Genomic DNA, 15,592 nt, shown 5'->3' with positions numbered 1-15,592 from the left:
GGTGGGAGAAAGTTATGTATTTAAAGAATTAAATTTAACAAGTTTCTCTAACCTACTTTTGCCTGTGGTTGTGGCCAGTTGGCCCTTTTCTGCCAATAGCAAAAAGAAATTTCTCTAACTGCCTCCTTTCACTTCCCCATATCCAAATCAAACACCCATACACGAAAATTCCTAATCCTTAAAAACAAAAACTGATCTTAGATTATTACCTGTACAACACAGGCTAGGACTAACACCAGTGTACATTAAGGACTTGCTAAGCCAGGCTTATTCATCTGACTTCTAGAATATTTTTAAAGGAGGTTGATGTTTTCAACCATAGCATTCTGTCAAGTAAGACTCTAAACGAATAGAATTGTACCTGTAATTCAAGCAATCAGCAGTGCTCTTAACACAACTAAACACAACTAAAGTGGTCCAGGTTGCTACCAAAGAGGCTTGATCTCTTTTCCCTTATTGTACTTTTTTTTTTTTTTTGAGACAGAGTCTCACTCTGTTGCCCAGGCTAGAGTGAGTGCCGTGGCATCAGCCTCGCTCACAGCAACCTCAAACTCCTGAGCTCGAGCGATCCTCCTGTCTCAGCCTCCCGAGTAGCTGGGACTACAAGCATGCGCCACCATGCCTGGCTAATTTTTTCTATATATATTTTTAGCTGTCCATATAATTTCTTTCTATTTTTAGTAGAGATGGGGTCTCGCTCTTGCTCAGGCTGGTCTCGAACTCCTGAGCTCAAACGATCCGCCCACCTCGGCCTCCCAGAGTGCTAGGATTACAGGCGTGAGCCACCGCGCCCGGCCGCCTTATTGTACTTTTTTCGTAGCCTGCTACCTGACGATCACTGCCACATCTGGCCCCCCGTACCAGATCTAGCAGCAGTGCATGGTAACACTGCATGGCCCTGTGTGCACTCTGACCTTCCACCCCTGCCCTCTAGTGTTGCTCTGTCCATGACCCAGGGGGGCACCGAATCAGTAGTGGGTATGCAAAGTGCATTGGGAGTGTTGGGAATTGTTTTCTTGGCCATGATGAGCACAGAGCAACCAGGCCATAGTTGCCCGCTGGGAGGAATATTTGCTGAGCAAGTACAGTGTGCGGATGATGGTAACACGAGAGACGTCCATGCACCCAGAGGTGCCAGGCCCACAGGTAGGTGTGATTGTGCCATGGAGGCTGTTGGCACAGTTTGGGCTCTTGCTGCATGGCCCCAAGACACAGTGGGGGCACCTGTCTTGGTGTAGGGTCTTCTGCCCAAGGGTGCACCTGTTCTTGCCACTTCCTTCCCCGCCCCTAACTTTTCCTTAAAGCCCCACACCCTGGTTGCTGCTGCCAGCTTGCTTTACTGTGGGAATAAAGTGCATTTCCGAAGCAAAGCACAGAGCCTGCCCTGTATCTCCGGCTGCAGCCTCGTGGCAGACGCCTTGCTGGGATCAGGCGGGGAAAGCGTGGTCAGTAGGTTGGCTGCAACTTTCCTGATGTACCATCTCCCCTTCCTCTTAAGGGAAGTTCATCAGTGTTAGCATAATTCTGATGAAAATGTTAGCACTAAGACATCTGTGTTCGCAAATTTGAAGATTAATGTCCTGAAGTCAAAAGGACCGTGGGAAACTGCCTTGTATTATTTTTAGTGCTTTGAAAACAGGTAGAATGGTACCACAGAGCACAGAGAAGGGAAAACAGGATATTGTTTAGCCAGTCGGATATGAGCTGGCAGCAGCTGAGCACAAGTTCAATAAGCACAGATCCCAAATTCATAGTCATGAGTGTGGTCTTGTTCCTTGATTCAGTGTTTCTAGAGCAGCTGCTACCTGGGCCAGGCGCTGGGGGACAGGATGTCCTCGCCTTGGCAAGTGGGGTGAGCACTGTGTCTGGGGTGAGCAAGCTTGTATGGCTGGGAGAACTTTGCTTAAGTCGAGGCTTCTAGTGTGCCCATCACCCAAATTGAGTTTATGGTACCCGATAGGTAGGTGGTTAGCCCTCCCCTCATTGATTTCCTATGACCTTTACGTCTCTTTGTGCCCAGGGAGATTTTTGAGCTACTGAGCGCTCTTCCCAGTCTTCATGGCTCTCCATTGGTGCTGGACATCAGGACATTTTTCTAAACCACTTTCGAGAAGGCTCTCCTATTCCTTTTCCTCCCTCTTCCTTTCTTTACCCATTTTCCCCTTCATCCCAGGCTGCTCTCTGCTCTTGCTGAGAGCACCAAGCCACTGCAGAACCCTCCCAATGGGCCAGGATTGTCATGCAAGGTTCCAAGGATACTCAGATGACTAAGGATTTACACCCAAATCGTGGTGTAACCCCCTTGCAGGAACCAACTCTGAGTTTCTGAGTGTTTGCTGTTGCACATGTCCATTTCTCAGAAAAGTGGCTGATACCCTCAAGGACAGGAATAGAAGTCATGGTGACTTTGATACAAGGTGGGGGTGGCCAATAAATCCAAACCCAAATGAAGGAAAAACTAGATTTGCTCAAGTGTCAGAGAAATCGACCTGGAAGCACTGTGGACGTCAGGTCGGGCATAAGTCAGAAAAAATCAAAACAAATCCCAAATGCAGTGGAATCATCCTTTCTGCCTCCTTCAATATCGACCAAATTTCTATTGGATTCTTTTACTCGCCTTTTTTTGATGGCAGAAATATAGAGAAACTATAAAAACCCCCATAAGGAAGACATTGGAGTATTTTACATCTGGAGTGTCAAGATCAAGAGGCAGTCAACCTAGCAGTGGTCTTCAGGATTAGGTTACAAGCATGAATCTCCATCACAAACTCAGATGTTCTAGAAGGTATTATTTTCTTCCCTTTAAATTTCCTTTGACCCTGAGCCACCAACCTTCTGAGATAATGGGAAATTCATACTATGTCTGCAATGCTATCTTTCCTTCCAGAAATATTCATGTATCTCAGAGCCTTACACAGATCTATGCTCCCAACCCCATCCTTCTAGACACACTATTTAATCATTGAGCTGTGTCCTCTGGGCCCCTGCTATGGCACCCCGTCTGTCATGCTTGGGGCCCAGTTGAGAGTGTTGGAAGCTTGCTGTCCCAGCTTGTCCAGGCCACACAGAGCTGCCCGCATTGTCACCACCTCTTCCCTGGGAGCCAAGGGGCAGGTCCCCACTAACCTCAGGAACAGCTACTTTCTTTCTTTTTTTTTTTTTGAGACAGAATGAGTCTTGCTCTGTTGCCCAGGCTAGAGTGAGTGCTGTGCGTGGCATCAGCCTAGCTCACAGCAACCTCAAACTCCTGGGCTCAAGCGATCCTCCTGCCTCAGCCTCCGGAGTAGCTGGGACTACAGGCATGCGCCGCCATGCCCAGCTAATTTTTTCTATATATATTTTTAGTTGGCCAGATTATTTCTTTCTATTTTTTTAGTAGAGATGGCGGGGGGGGGGGGGGGGGGAGGGGGGCGGGTCTCGCTCTTGCTCAGGCTGGTCTCGAACTCCTGACCTCGAGCGATCCACCCGCCTCGGCTTCCCAGAGTGCTAGGATTACAGGTGTCAGCCACCACGCCTGGCCAGGGCCAGCTACTTTCTTTCTTTTCAAGCAGAACAGCTGTAGAGTCAACCACCTGAATTCCACCATGAACGTTTCGCTATATTTACTTCATCAAACAGCTACCCTTAATGTTTTTTTTTTACATGCATTGCAAAGCAAGCTTCAGATACCAGTATACTTCTTACATTAACTTATACAGCTAGCTTTTTTTTTTTTTGCAAGTGAACTGAGGATGAACATAAATTTGCCTTGACTAGGAAGATAAGCAGAGAATTTGCTGATAAATTTTGCAGAGTAGATCTGACTTCAGCGTGGTTTTAGGAATAACTCAGGTATGAAATCATTTTATATTTAAAATGTGGTGATGGTGGTGTAGAGTTCTTCACTGCCTCAGTTAACTTTTAACCTTGCTAAATTATATGCTGCGTGTCAAAGCAAAGACACACAGAGAGAGAGAGAGAGGCATTAGGAGAGGACACCCTCAGCTTATCACACATATTAACATTTCTTGCGCCATTACTCATGGAATATTCTTGTTTTGGACTTTTTCCACACCCTAAATTTAGCAAGCTAGAATTATCTTTTAAGCACCACTTTGAGCAACCATTTTGAAAGGAAGAATGCTGACTAGAAGGAAATCTGTGTTTCCTCATGGTTAGAATGTAATACCCTTAACTTCATCGCTCTGCCAAGAAGCAAAATCTTATTCCATGCTGACAATATGGCCAACGCAGTAATCCCATAAATTCATCACAGGTTTGCAAGATTAAGAATTTATACATTCAGGTTTAGAAACATGAGAAACAGATTTTGCTGCCGGGCAATGAATTACAGGCAACCGCGTGTTATGTGCTCCGGAAGTTGTGCACACTGAATTGAATAATTGCTTTCAACGTGCCAGGGGGATTTCATTATTTAAAGAAATTCTATGTCGGAGTCTTTGTAGGCCTAAAACGTTCTTTAAAATGGGATTTAAGGACTTCTTCAGTTTTTAATTTATGTGTTTTGAAACACTAACATCTGCATATAAAATACGTTTTTGTTAAAGTGAGACATTCCCGTAGGATAAAACAACTAGAAGTAATTTCTTTAACGTCTGCAAAGAGAAACACACAAAGTGAGTACCGAAGAAGAAAAAGCAGTTCCGAATGAATGATTCTTGTTCATAGTCATTAGTTTTAAATGGGGAAGAGCTCGGTCTTTGAGAAACAAAAGGGTCGCTGGCAAGAGTCAGGGATGAACTGTCGCTGTGTTTTGGGAAAACACGGGCGCTTGCCCTTCGACTCCTCATTATGAGATTAATTTGTATGGTGGAATAAACAAAGCTAGCTCTGGAATCCAAAGAATGGGTTTTAAACCCAGCTCTGCCTCTAATTAGCTGGGGGACCCCCACCCTACATCCTTAGTCTTGCTAAGCCTCATTTTTCTTCTCTGTAAAATGGAGATAATAGTAACCACCTCAGAGTGTGGTTAAGAAAGTACTTTCAAGAATGTATAGGAAAGACTCAAAGTCACACTAATTATGGGCTATTTTTGTTTCTAAAACCATAGGGAATTATGCAACCAAACAACGGGACTTAATGAAAAGTATGTAAGAAATAAGAAAGCTCGTGTATTTCTTCCCAAGCATCCTAATTAAGACAGCTGTCTTTTATTGAGCATGTCCAAAGTCACAGGAACTGCATTCAGGATTTGCTTTATATTCAGTCAGAGCTGATATCCATTGAATGTGCCATTTGTAGAGAAGTCCAATATGCATAATTGTACCTTTTTTTTTTTTTTTTGAGACAAGGTCTCCCTCTGTCACCCAGGCTGGAGTACAGTGGCCCAATCATAGCTCCCTACAAACTAGAACTCCTGGGCTCAAGCAACCCTCCTGCCTCAGCCTCTGAAGTAGCTGGGACTAATTAGCCTGGCTAATTTTTAAATTTTTTGTAGAGATGGGGTCTTGCTGTGTTGTCCATGCTGGTCTCAAACTCCTGGAATCAAGCAATCCTCCCGCCTTGGCCTCCCAAAGTGCTGAGATTACAGGCCTGAGTCACCGTGCCTGGCTCAGCTAAATTTTTAATGGTGATGGAATTTTGGACAAGAATGGAAGGGGCCAATAGAGGGCCACTGGAGTGGTTCTTTAAGACTTGGACAGAAATGGTGACATCAGCAGGAAAAAAAAAAAAGAGGATGATTAATATTTTGATGATAAAACCCAATAGGACTTAACACATGGGAGGGAGGGAATTAGCAAGGATGACACTCAGGCTTCGAGCTGCAGAACCAGGTGGTGGTTGGAAGATTGTTCAAAAGAATAAGAAGCTTGTAGAAGGAAAAGCTTCAGAGGGAAGGATTCGAGTTTCAGTTTCGAAAGGTTCACTGTACCCACGAGGAGATACCAGGTAGAAATCTGAATGCATGATTACGAAGCTCAGCCAAGGGTACAGGCTAGAAGTCCACAGGGAGGGGACACAGATGCTATTGAAGGCCACGGGAGGCCTGGGATCGCCCCTGGAGAGAAGGCTGGGCAATGAGAAGAGTTTCCGAGACAAAGTCCTGAGACACTACAACATTTCGAGCCTGGAAGGAAGCAGCAGATCTGGGAAAGGAGGAGAAAGATAGAGGGGTGGGCTCACCCCGGGTGAAAGAAGAGAAGGGTTTAAGGAGAGAAAGAGCAAGAGCCACATGCTACTCAGAGACCATATAAGAGGGATTTGCAAGTGGCCACTGAACTTGGCAATGAGGAGGCTATCGGTGGCTTGAACGTGAGCAGTTTCGCCAGATTTGAGGGGAGCAGGAAGCACGGAGTGTGTTGAAAATGAATGAGAAGAGAGAAAGAAGCCATTCCTAAAAAATTGAAAAAAACCCAAAAATAAGTGAATCTAAATGTATATCAAGTTGGTCACATAGCCATTGTATTAGAATTCTCTAGAGAAACAGACCAGTAGGACAGATGGACAGAAAGGTAGGTAGATGGAGACACAGGTAAGAGGAGATTTACTATGGGAATTGACTCACACGATTATGGAGGCTAAGAAGTCTCATGATACCTCATCTGCAAGCTGAAAAACCAGGGAGGTCGGTGGTGTGATCCAGTCTGAGTCAAAGGCCTGAGAAGCTGGGGACCACTTAGGTGAGTCCCAAAGTCTGAAGGTCTGAGAACCTGGAGCTCTGAAATCCAGAGGCAGGAGGAGACGGGTGTCCCAGCTCCAAAGAGACAGTGAATTCACCTTTCCTCTGCCTTTTTGTTCTGTGCAGGCCCTCAGCAAATCCGATGGTGCCTGCCCACATGGGGTGAAGGGCAGATCTTACTCATCCACTGATTCAAATGCCAGTCTCTTCAGGAAACACGCTTGCAGACATACTCAGAAATCATGCTTTACCAGCGATCTGGGTATTTTTTAACCCAGTTAACACCTAAAATTAACCAGCACATCCATGTAGGAAAAAAGTCTATTTCAAGTGACTTGAAACATGGCATTTGGTTGTAATTATTTACTAGGTGTATCCTAAAGACAAAAAAGAACAGCAAAAAAATCTTAAATTATGTTCAATAATCTTATGTTTAGTAATAATGCTTTATTATTTTCATACATTTATGTGCATATTTTAGGATAAAGCCAATAAGTAAGTATGTTATTAGGAACCAAGATTTTCAGGAAAAGAGAGGAGAGATATGTCTCATATTAAACAAGTATAAGCCTAAAATCTTAAATTCGAACTACAATATATGAATTCATGATTTCTTTTCTCCTTTTAAAGAGTATGTATTTCCCAGATGTGTCCACTGAGGCCTAGAAAACGAAAATCAATAAGAATTTGGGAGCAATGGTATCTCGTTCTTCAAAGTGTAGCCCTTGAATAGCATTTTCCCTTAGAAGACACCAGGGCTCTTTGGAGAAATGCTTGATTCAGTCTCAACATTCTAGAAAGCAAGGAAGTGATCCAAGACTACTGATCATGTTTTTTTGTTGTTGTTGTTTGTTTGTTTGTTTGAGACAGAGTCTCACTCTGTTGCCCGGGCTAGAGTGCCATGGCATCAGCCCAGTTCACAGCAACCTCAAACTCCTGGGCTTAAGCGATCCTCCTGCCTCAGCCTCCCGAGTAGCTGGGACTACCGGCATGTGCCGCCATGCCCAGCTAATTTTTTTCTATATATATTTTTAGCTGTCCAGATCATTTCTTTCTATTTTTAGTAGAGACGAGGTCTCGCTCTTGCTCAGGCTGGTCTCGAACTCCTGGCCTCAAACGATACTCCCGCCTCGGCCTCCCAGAGTGCTAGGATTACAGGTGTGAGCCAGCGTGCCCAGCCTACTGATCATGTTAAAAGAACACAGAAGCCAAAACTAAAAGACTCCCATTGGCAAAAGATGGGACAATTTGAGTGTGAAAAGAATAATGACAATGGAATAAAACTCATCATATCTATAAAATTCCTTGAGATCATATGAAATTAACAAGAACAGCAAGAACAAAATATCAGCTATCCATTGATGGTTGCTAGGGCACTGAACTCATTCTAAAAATTGGTAAATGAAAGGAAAGGATCAAGCCCTTTTTATCCTTCCTGTACAAACTGTATTTCAGGGTGATCAAATAACTAGTTGATGAGGACCAGCCTTATAATCAATGTTCATTTTTTTTTTTTTTTTTTTTTTTTGAGACAGAGTCTTGCTCTGTCACCTTGGCTGGAGTCTACAATGCAGGGGCATCATGATAGCTCACTGCAACCTCAAACTCCTGGGCTCCAGTGATCCTCCTGCCACAGCCTCCCAGGTAGCTGGGACTATAGGTGCATGCTACTACGCCCAGCTAATTTTTCTATTTTTTGTAGAGACGGGGTCTTATTCTTGCTCCGGCTGGTAATCTTAAAAATTTTGTAGCCTCCTATGCAAAAGGATATAGTGGTTGCCTTGCTCTTAACAGGCATTCAAGGACTGTAAATATTGTACTATCATTTTTCCGTTTGGCCTATAATCAGCAAAGTAGCTCTGCTGCAAGCAATAATTATCTTACAGTGTGTTTCAAAATCCTATTATTAACCATGTTTAGACCATACGAACCTTGAAAGCATAGTCAGAATATTGTGATGCTTTAATCACACTGGTTGCTACTCTTAGTAGAATGAAGGGGAGCAAACACTCCTATTTTACTTGCTCTCACTTTTGTTTTTCCTTATGAAAAGGGCTTCACCACAAATTGTCAATCATATGGTCTTTGGAAAGCTGAGAGGTATGGCTTAGCATTTATTTCCAAATTCCCTGGAATGTATTCCAGCCTTCCATTTTTTCCTAAAGGCACTGTTTTTAAATGTAATCTCTTTATACGTAATCACACTCATACATAATTTTATCTAAGTACATAGAGTAACATACATGCTTTGTAAAAAAGTGTGGTCATTTCATTTTTCTTTCCTTTTTTCTTTGCTTTGCTTAGCCCTTTCGCCTTCCTCTCGCCCTCCTTTCTTTGACATCGACATCCTCCCAGCATCACCCACCCATGCTGAGAACCTGGGAAAGATCCTCCCATATTTCCTTCTTGCTCAAGTAGTCTTATACCTGCACACAGACAGAGCATTCTTTTTTAAAAGCACTGTCTTACCAACAGGGGTTCACAGCATCTCCCACGTCTTACGTTCACCATTTAACAAAACCTCACTTCTGTTTCTACCCCTCCTAGACATTTGGTTTAGCTCCATGTCCTTCTTTTTACAAAAAATGGCTGGAGAATTCTCTAGTGTGGAGTGCCACTGACGAGCCTTTACTTTGTTTCCAGGTTTTTGCCCTAGGATAGTGATGCGATGAACCTACTCATTTACCTTTACAGTCTGGAGTCCCTATCTGTACATACGATTATTTGTATTTGACAGTTTCAAGAGTAGAGTTGTCATTGAATTTATTTATTTTTTTTAAGAGATGTTGCCAGATGGCTTTCCAAAAACTGCAGGAAGAGAAAGAATATGAAAGGAGAAGGCAACCTTGGACACAAATGCCTACTCCATGAATTTAAATTGTGTGGATTGCATGACGGGGGAGGTACGGTGTGAAGGCCAACCCAGTTGTCCCCTGGGTCACCACCTGGGCCTCCGTTGAGTGCCATTCACTTGGTACACAGTGAGAGTGACGTCGCAGGCTTGTGGAACTGAAAGGTTTAGAAAGAAAGGGTGGAGCTGGGAAAAGCGCAGGCTTTGGAGTCACCGATCCTAAGTTTACATGGCAGCCCTGCCACTTTCCGCTGTGAGATCTTGGCAAGTTGCTCGACTTCTCCAAGCTCCAGTTTCCTCATCTGCAAAACGGAGATAATGATGCCGGTCTCAGAGGGTCGCTGTGCGGAGGAAGTGTATGTATGTAAGGCCCACAGCTGGTGCTCATTAAATATGACAGATTATTTATCAAACGCCTTCCTTTTAGCTCCTTCCCACAACTGCACCACACTGTGTCCCCAACCAGATGAAAACCTGTTGAAGGCAGCAACTGTATCTCATTCATCTTTGTATCTTTACATATCCAATCCCTAACTTGCTTTTCCCTCCCACCAACTATGTCAAGGTCTTTTGCTCGGTTAAATAAGCATGGATTAAAATAAGAACAATAATTTATGACTCAGTGGTGGATAAAATAAGAGCAATAACAACAATTTCTATTCTGGGTCATTTCAGACATTCACTAAAGACAAAAGAGACTAAAGACACGATCCATCAACCAGCTTCAACCACTGTCAACACATTGGTAATCTTTTTCTTCTATCTCTCGAGTGCTCCTTCCCCACTACCCCTCCCATGGAGAATTTTAAAGCAAATCCCAGATATTATGTCACTTCACTATTAATTAATACTTGTGTGTATTTCTAATAGCACTTCACGAAGTGTGGTCCGCAAGCTCCTGGGGGTTACCAAGACTCATTCAGGGAGACTGCTAGGTTGAAAACTATTTTTATAACAATATTAATATATTGTTTGTCATATTCATGTGCATTCTCTCAAGGGTACAGTAGAATTTTCCAACACAGACTGAATGCAGCAGCAGACCTGAGCATCCAGCTGACTCCTATGAAACCAGATATGAAAGAGAGTTGCAAATTTTAACAAATTTGTTTACAGAAATGTAAAACAACGCCACTCTCATCACTCTGTTGCCCAGGCTGGAGTGCAGTGGCATCATCATAGCTCGCTGCAACTTCAAACTCCTGGGTTCAAGTGATCCTGGGACTACAGGCACATGCCACCATGCCAGGCTAATTTTTCTCTTTTGTGGAGATGGAGTCTCGTTATGCTGCTCAGGCTGGTCTCAAACTCCTGGTCTTAAGCCATCCTCGCATCTCAGCCTCCCAAAGTGCTAGGATTACAGGCATGAGCCACCGCACCCTGCCTAATTCCAGAGCATTCTTATCATCCAAAAAGAAAACCCCATACCTGTTAGCCGTCATTCTCTAATTTCTCCTGCCCCCTCCTTCTCCTTCAACCACTAATCTACTTTCTGACTATACTGATTTGCCCCTTCTGGACATTTCATATAAATGGAATCCTATGATATGTGGCCTTTTGTCTCTGGCTTATTTCACTTAGCATAATGTCTTTAAGGGTCACCCAAGTTGTAGTATCTATCAGAGCCTCGTTCCTTCTCATGGCCCAGTGATATTCCATTGTACGTAGATAGCACATTGTGTTTATTCATTCATCGGTTGATGGACTTGGGGATTGTTTCCACTGGCTATTGTGCATAATGCTACAATGAGCATTCATGGCCAGGTTTTTGTATGAATACATGTTCTAGTTCTCTTGGCTACGTATCTAGGACTAGAATTCTTGGGTTATATGGTTCACTCTCTGTTTAACTTTCTGAGAAACTGTCAAACTATTTTCTACAGCAGCTGCACCATTTTCCATTTTAATCAGCAATGTATGAGCACTCCGATTTCTCTTCCCATTTCTTAACATCCTTGCCAAAATTTATTTCCAGTGTTTTTGATTCTAGTCATCCTAGTGAGTATGACTCAATAACTTTTTAGAGTGTAAAGGGTCCTGAGACTAAACACTTTGAGAATTGCTTTTCTAACAAGTAGCTTTAAAGACTACATAACCATACCAACATTATCAATCTAAAAAAATTAACAATAATTCCACAAAACTGAGCAACACCAGGATAGTCAAGTTTGCCTGGGACAGATCCAGGTTACACCTCTGTACCAGCATAATTATTAAAACTGCCTTCTTGAACACTCAACGTATTCCGCTTCGATGACAAATGATATAAACACCCTAATAGCTGATCTAAGTTCACATTTTCCCAATTGTCTTAAATATGTCTTTTTTTAATAATTTGTTTACTGAAAATAAGATCCTACATTGCTGGTTGAGATACCTTAAAACTTCTAACCTATATCAGTTCTCCCTCCGTGCCATTGCTTTCATGCTGGTTATAATATTTATTTAAGAAACTGAGTAATTTGTAGTATTTCCCACATCCTTAGCTTGACTGATTATACTATCTTGGCGCCTTTTGTTTCATTGTCCTCCATATTTCTTATCATTTGGTAGTAGATCTAGAAGTTTGAGTAGGTTTAGGGTCAATTTTTGTGAAAGGATTTTTCACAGGTGGTGCATACTTCCTACCCCATTGCCTCAAGAGGCACATGGTGTCTGGTTGTCTGAATTGTAAGTAATCATGTTAGATAAATCAGTAGTTCAGTGATTAATTTTCACATCAATCCTTCATCTCGTAATGGTAATGACCATCGGTGACTGTCCTTGTCCCCATACTTCATTAGAAGGTGTGAATAGTGACTTGCTAATTCCATCAGTTCTGTGGCACTTTTTACCCTCACAAAACATACAGCAGAATAAATGCTTGATTTTTTTTTCTCTTTTATATACCAGTGTTCAAAATAAAGAGTTGGTTCCATAGGTGAGCCAAAGGTGGATGATGAGGGATTTTTTTAGTATCACCAAGAATTCATGGATTTGTACATATTTGATATGTTTCAATTAATTGCTGTCATTATTCTTTTTCATGCTCAGATTGTTCCATCTTTGGCTAAAGGGTGCCCCTCATCTGGGATCTTGTGTTATTTTTACGTAACCTCAGAGGCATTTGATAGCTACCTTGCTTTCCAGCATAATAAAACACTACAAGCTGTGCACTTCCTGCCCCAATTCTGAAATCAATCATTTCCTAAAAGTTCGATGGTTCCTGTTATTGGGAAATGGCATTTAGACTAAGAATTTGGACTAGGGATGCTCACAGCTATTGGACTGTCATTGCTTCTTGGTCAGTTCAGTGGACACAATCAAGATATGTCTATTTTGTAGAATGAGAAAACTCAATTATGAAATCACACTGACAATGCCAATTCAAATTTCAGATTATAGAATTTATACCGAACTTCATTGATTTGACACTTGTTTCTCTTTTAACTGAAAGCCTTGGTTTCTAACAATCTTAAGATAATTGCTTATTTGCTATTTTTACATATATGTAAATTATATACAATATATGTAATAGCAGCCAAATAATGAGTATTATTACTAACAATATTATTACTAAATGCAGTTTATTTCTTTGCCATTCTTGTCTGTCCTTAGACAGTGTTACACTAAGGATATGTAGTCAAATTAATGAGTTTTAAAGTCAGTTTCTTATTTTTCTATGTGGTTATGCTAGTGACTAATACACATTTTATTTCTATTCTTTTAGGAAATACTTTGTTATTTTCTTTTCAAAAATAATTATGTAAAACATTTACATGATTCCAAAGTCACAACTATAAAACGCAGTATATACATAGAAGTCTGGCTTCTATTCCCTTCACCCTGTTCTTTTCTTATATGTAACCAATTTTATCAGCTTGTCATTTATACTCTATTGCTTCTTCTTTAACATATAAGCAAATGCACACATGATTGTTTCTATTTTCCCATCTTTCTTGCAAGAAAGGCAACATATACATGGCCTCTGCCCTGTTTGTTTTTTTTTTTTTCACTTAACAATACATCCTGAGTTCCATGACAGTCCACAAAGATGGTCCTCTTTCTTCTGTACAGCTGCACAGAACTGCATTGTGTAGATGTACGTGGGTTATTCAGCCAGCTCTGTGGATGGACATGTGGGTTCAACAAACATTTATTGCATGAACAAATTGTGCCAGGCACTGGGCATAAAGACATGGCTTCTGGCTTCAGGAAACTGAGGGTAGCGGGGGAGATCTCTACAATACAAGCACTTTCCTCATAACCAAGTTCGTGCTTGGATCCACTTAGCACAAGGGGCACAAGGAACAGGGAAGAAACCTAACGTACAGGAGGGACACAATAACTGTCTATTGATTGGCATCTTGCTTCCACGAGGGCCTTTATACAGGAGAGTCCCCTTAGGAGCAAATGCCTATCAGTGATTGAAATTGCTTAGAAAATCATGAGTGCCACCAATCGGTCAGCGAAGGTAGTGAAAGAGGTCCTAATGGCAAAATTCCCCCGGAAAGAGGAAATGTAAGTTAACCCAGCAGCTGTGGTTTAACAATAAGAGCCAACAGCTATATATTAATAGAATTTTCCGCTGAACAGACATTGTTCTAAGCAGTTTACATATATTTAACTCCTTTATTTCTCATAACAACCCTAAGAGGTAGGGAATATTACCACCCACATTTTTTCCAATAAAGTAATTAAGGCACAGGCTGGGCTCAGTGGTTCACGCCTGTAATCCCAGCATTTTGGGAGGCCAAGGCCAGAGGATCGCTTTAGGCCAGGAGTTCAGGAACAGCTTGGGCAACACAGAGAGACTGTGTCCCAACAAAAACCAAACCAAAACAAACAAATAAAAGCTGGGCGTGGTGGCACAGCCCTCTAGTCCCAGCTACTTGGGAGGCTAGATGGGAGGATCACTTGAACCCAGGAGGTGGAGGCTGCAATGAGCTGTCTGGGTGACAGAGTGAGACCCTGTCTCTAAAACAGAAAGAAAGACAAGAAAGGAAAGAAGGGAGGAAGGGGAAAAAAAAGAAAGAAAAGAAAAAGAGAGAGAGAAAAGAAAGAGAGAGAGAGAAAGAAAGAAGAAATTAAGGGACCCAGAGGTTACTGAACTTTCCCCAAGGTCACACAGCAAGAAAGAAAAAGGGCAGGCACGAGGACATCGTAGATGGGAGAGTTGCAAGTAGTGTACCAAAAAGGGCGTGCCCTCTCCAAGGTGGGACAGAAGTATTGTATGTGTCCCTGCACCATAACCACCTCCTTGGGAGGACATCGGATTCTTGGCATGTCTCACCCCTCCCTAACCGCCCCCTACCCGCGCACAGACCACACCTCCCATTAGATCGGAAGACCCTGCGGGGCTTTCTCTGGACTCTCGGGGGCCCGGATGCGGGACGAATGCCGAAGCCTACAGGCGACCTGCTGGATTCGCTGCAAAGATTCAGCGCCGGGAACAGCGACTTCCCCCGAGGATCCCTCTCCGGGCAGTGGCCGAGCGGTCTCTCGCGCGACCCCTCCCGGTGTCCGAGGCCCATCTCTCTGCGCTCCCGCGCGTGCGGTGGCACAAATGAAGTTTGCCTCCTCGGCCTCCCACCAGACGGTGGAAGCTATGAGAGAGTCCCAAGTTCCCAAGGACGGCCTCGCACTGTGACGTCACCAGCCCTGGGGAACCGAGGGTCCAGCGGACGCAAGGCTACCCTCAGGGGTGACAATGATGCCGACGCGGCGTGAGGACGGCTAACACAGAGCAACCGCACAGCGCGTGGTCAAACCGAGCCCAGGACGGCCGGTTCCCTCAACCCCGGGGCCGGAGCCCGCAGGCGCGGGCGGCTCTCTAGGCTGGCTCCGGGGATTGTCCCAGGCACCGCCCAGACACCAGCCTTTTAATTCCACAACGCTTATGAACATAAACGAAATAACCAGTTTCAGAAAATCAAGTAAACTCAAAGTAGGACATTACTGCGCGTTAAGTTTGTCACCGGGCATCACACTCTGCCATCTACCCACTAATTAAAAGATCCCCTGAAGTTCATGTCAGACGGGTAATGTGCCGATGTCGTAACAAGGTTTAAAGGGAGGCACATCTCACGCATGCGCGTGAAAACCCAATCATCATGCTTATGAACTACAAAAGGATCAGCACA

The 15,592-nt window shown here is 43.3% G+C and overlaps 1 non-coding gene across 1 annotated transcript; it reads right to left on the bottom strand.

Annotated features, from left to right (window-relative positions):
* Positions 1–15,480: 15,480 nt before the first annotated feature.
* On the bottom strand, positions 15,481–15,585 carry LOC138393856 (small nucleolar RNA U13). The gene has a single exon (XR_011235263.1). It is a non-coding gene; the product is annotated as a small nucleolar RNA U13 (small nucleolar RNA).
* Between the last annotated feature and the right edge of the window lie 7 nt (positions 15,586–15,592).

This window comes from Eulemur rufifrons, chromosome 12, assembly GCF_041146395.1.
Source record: "Eulemur rufifrons isolate Redbay chromosome 12, OSU_ERuf_1, whole genome shotgun sequence".
In the NCBI taxonomy this organism is placed as follows: Eukaryota; Metazoa; Chordata; class Mammalia; order Primates; family Lemuridae; genus Eulemur; species Eulemur rufifrons.
The sequence above is the reverse complement of the archived record's forward strand: the minus strand, read 5'-3'. Positions and strand labels throughout refer to the sequence as shown.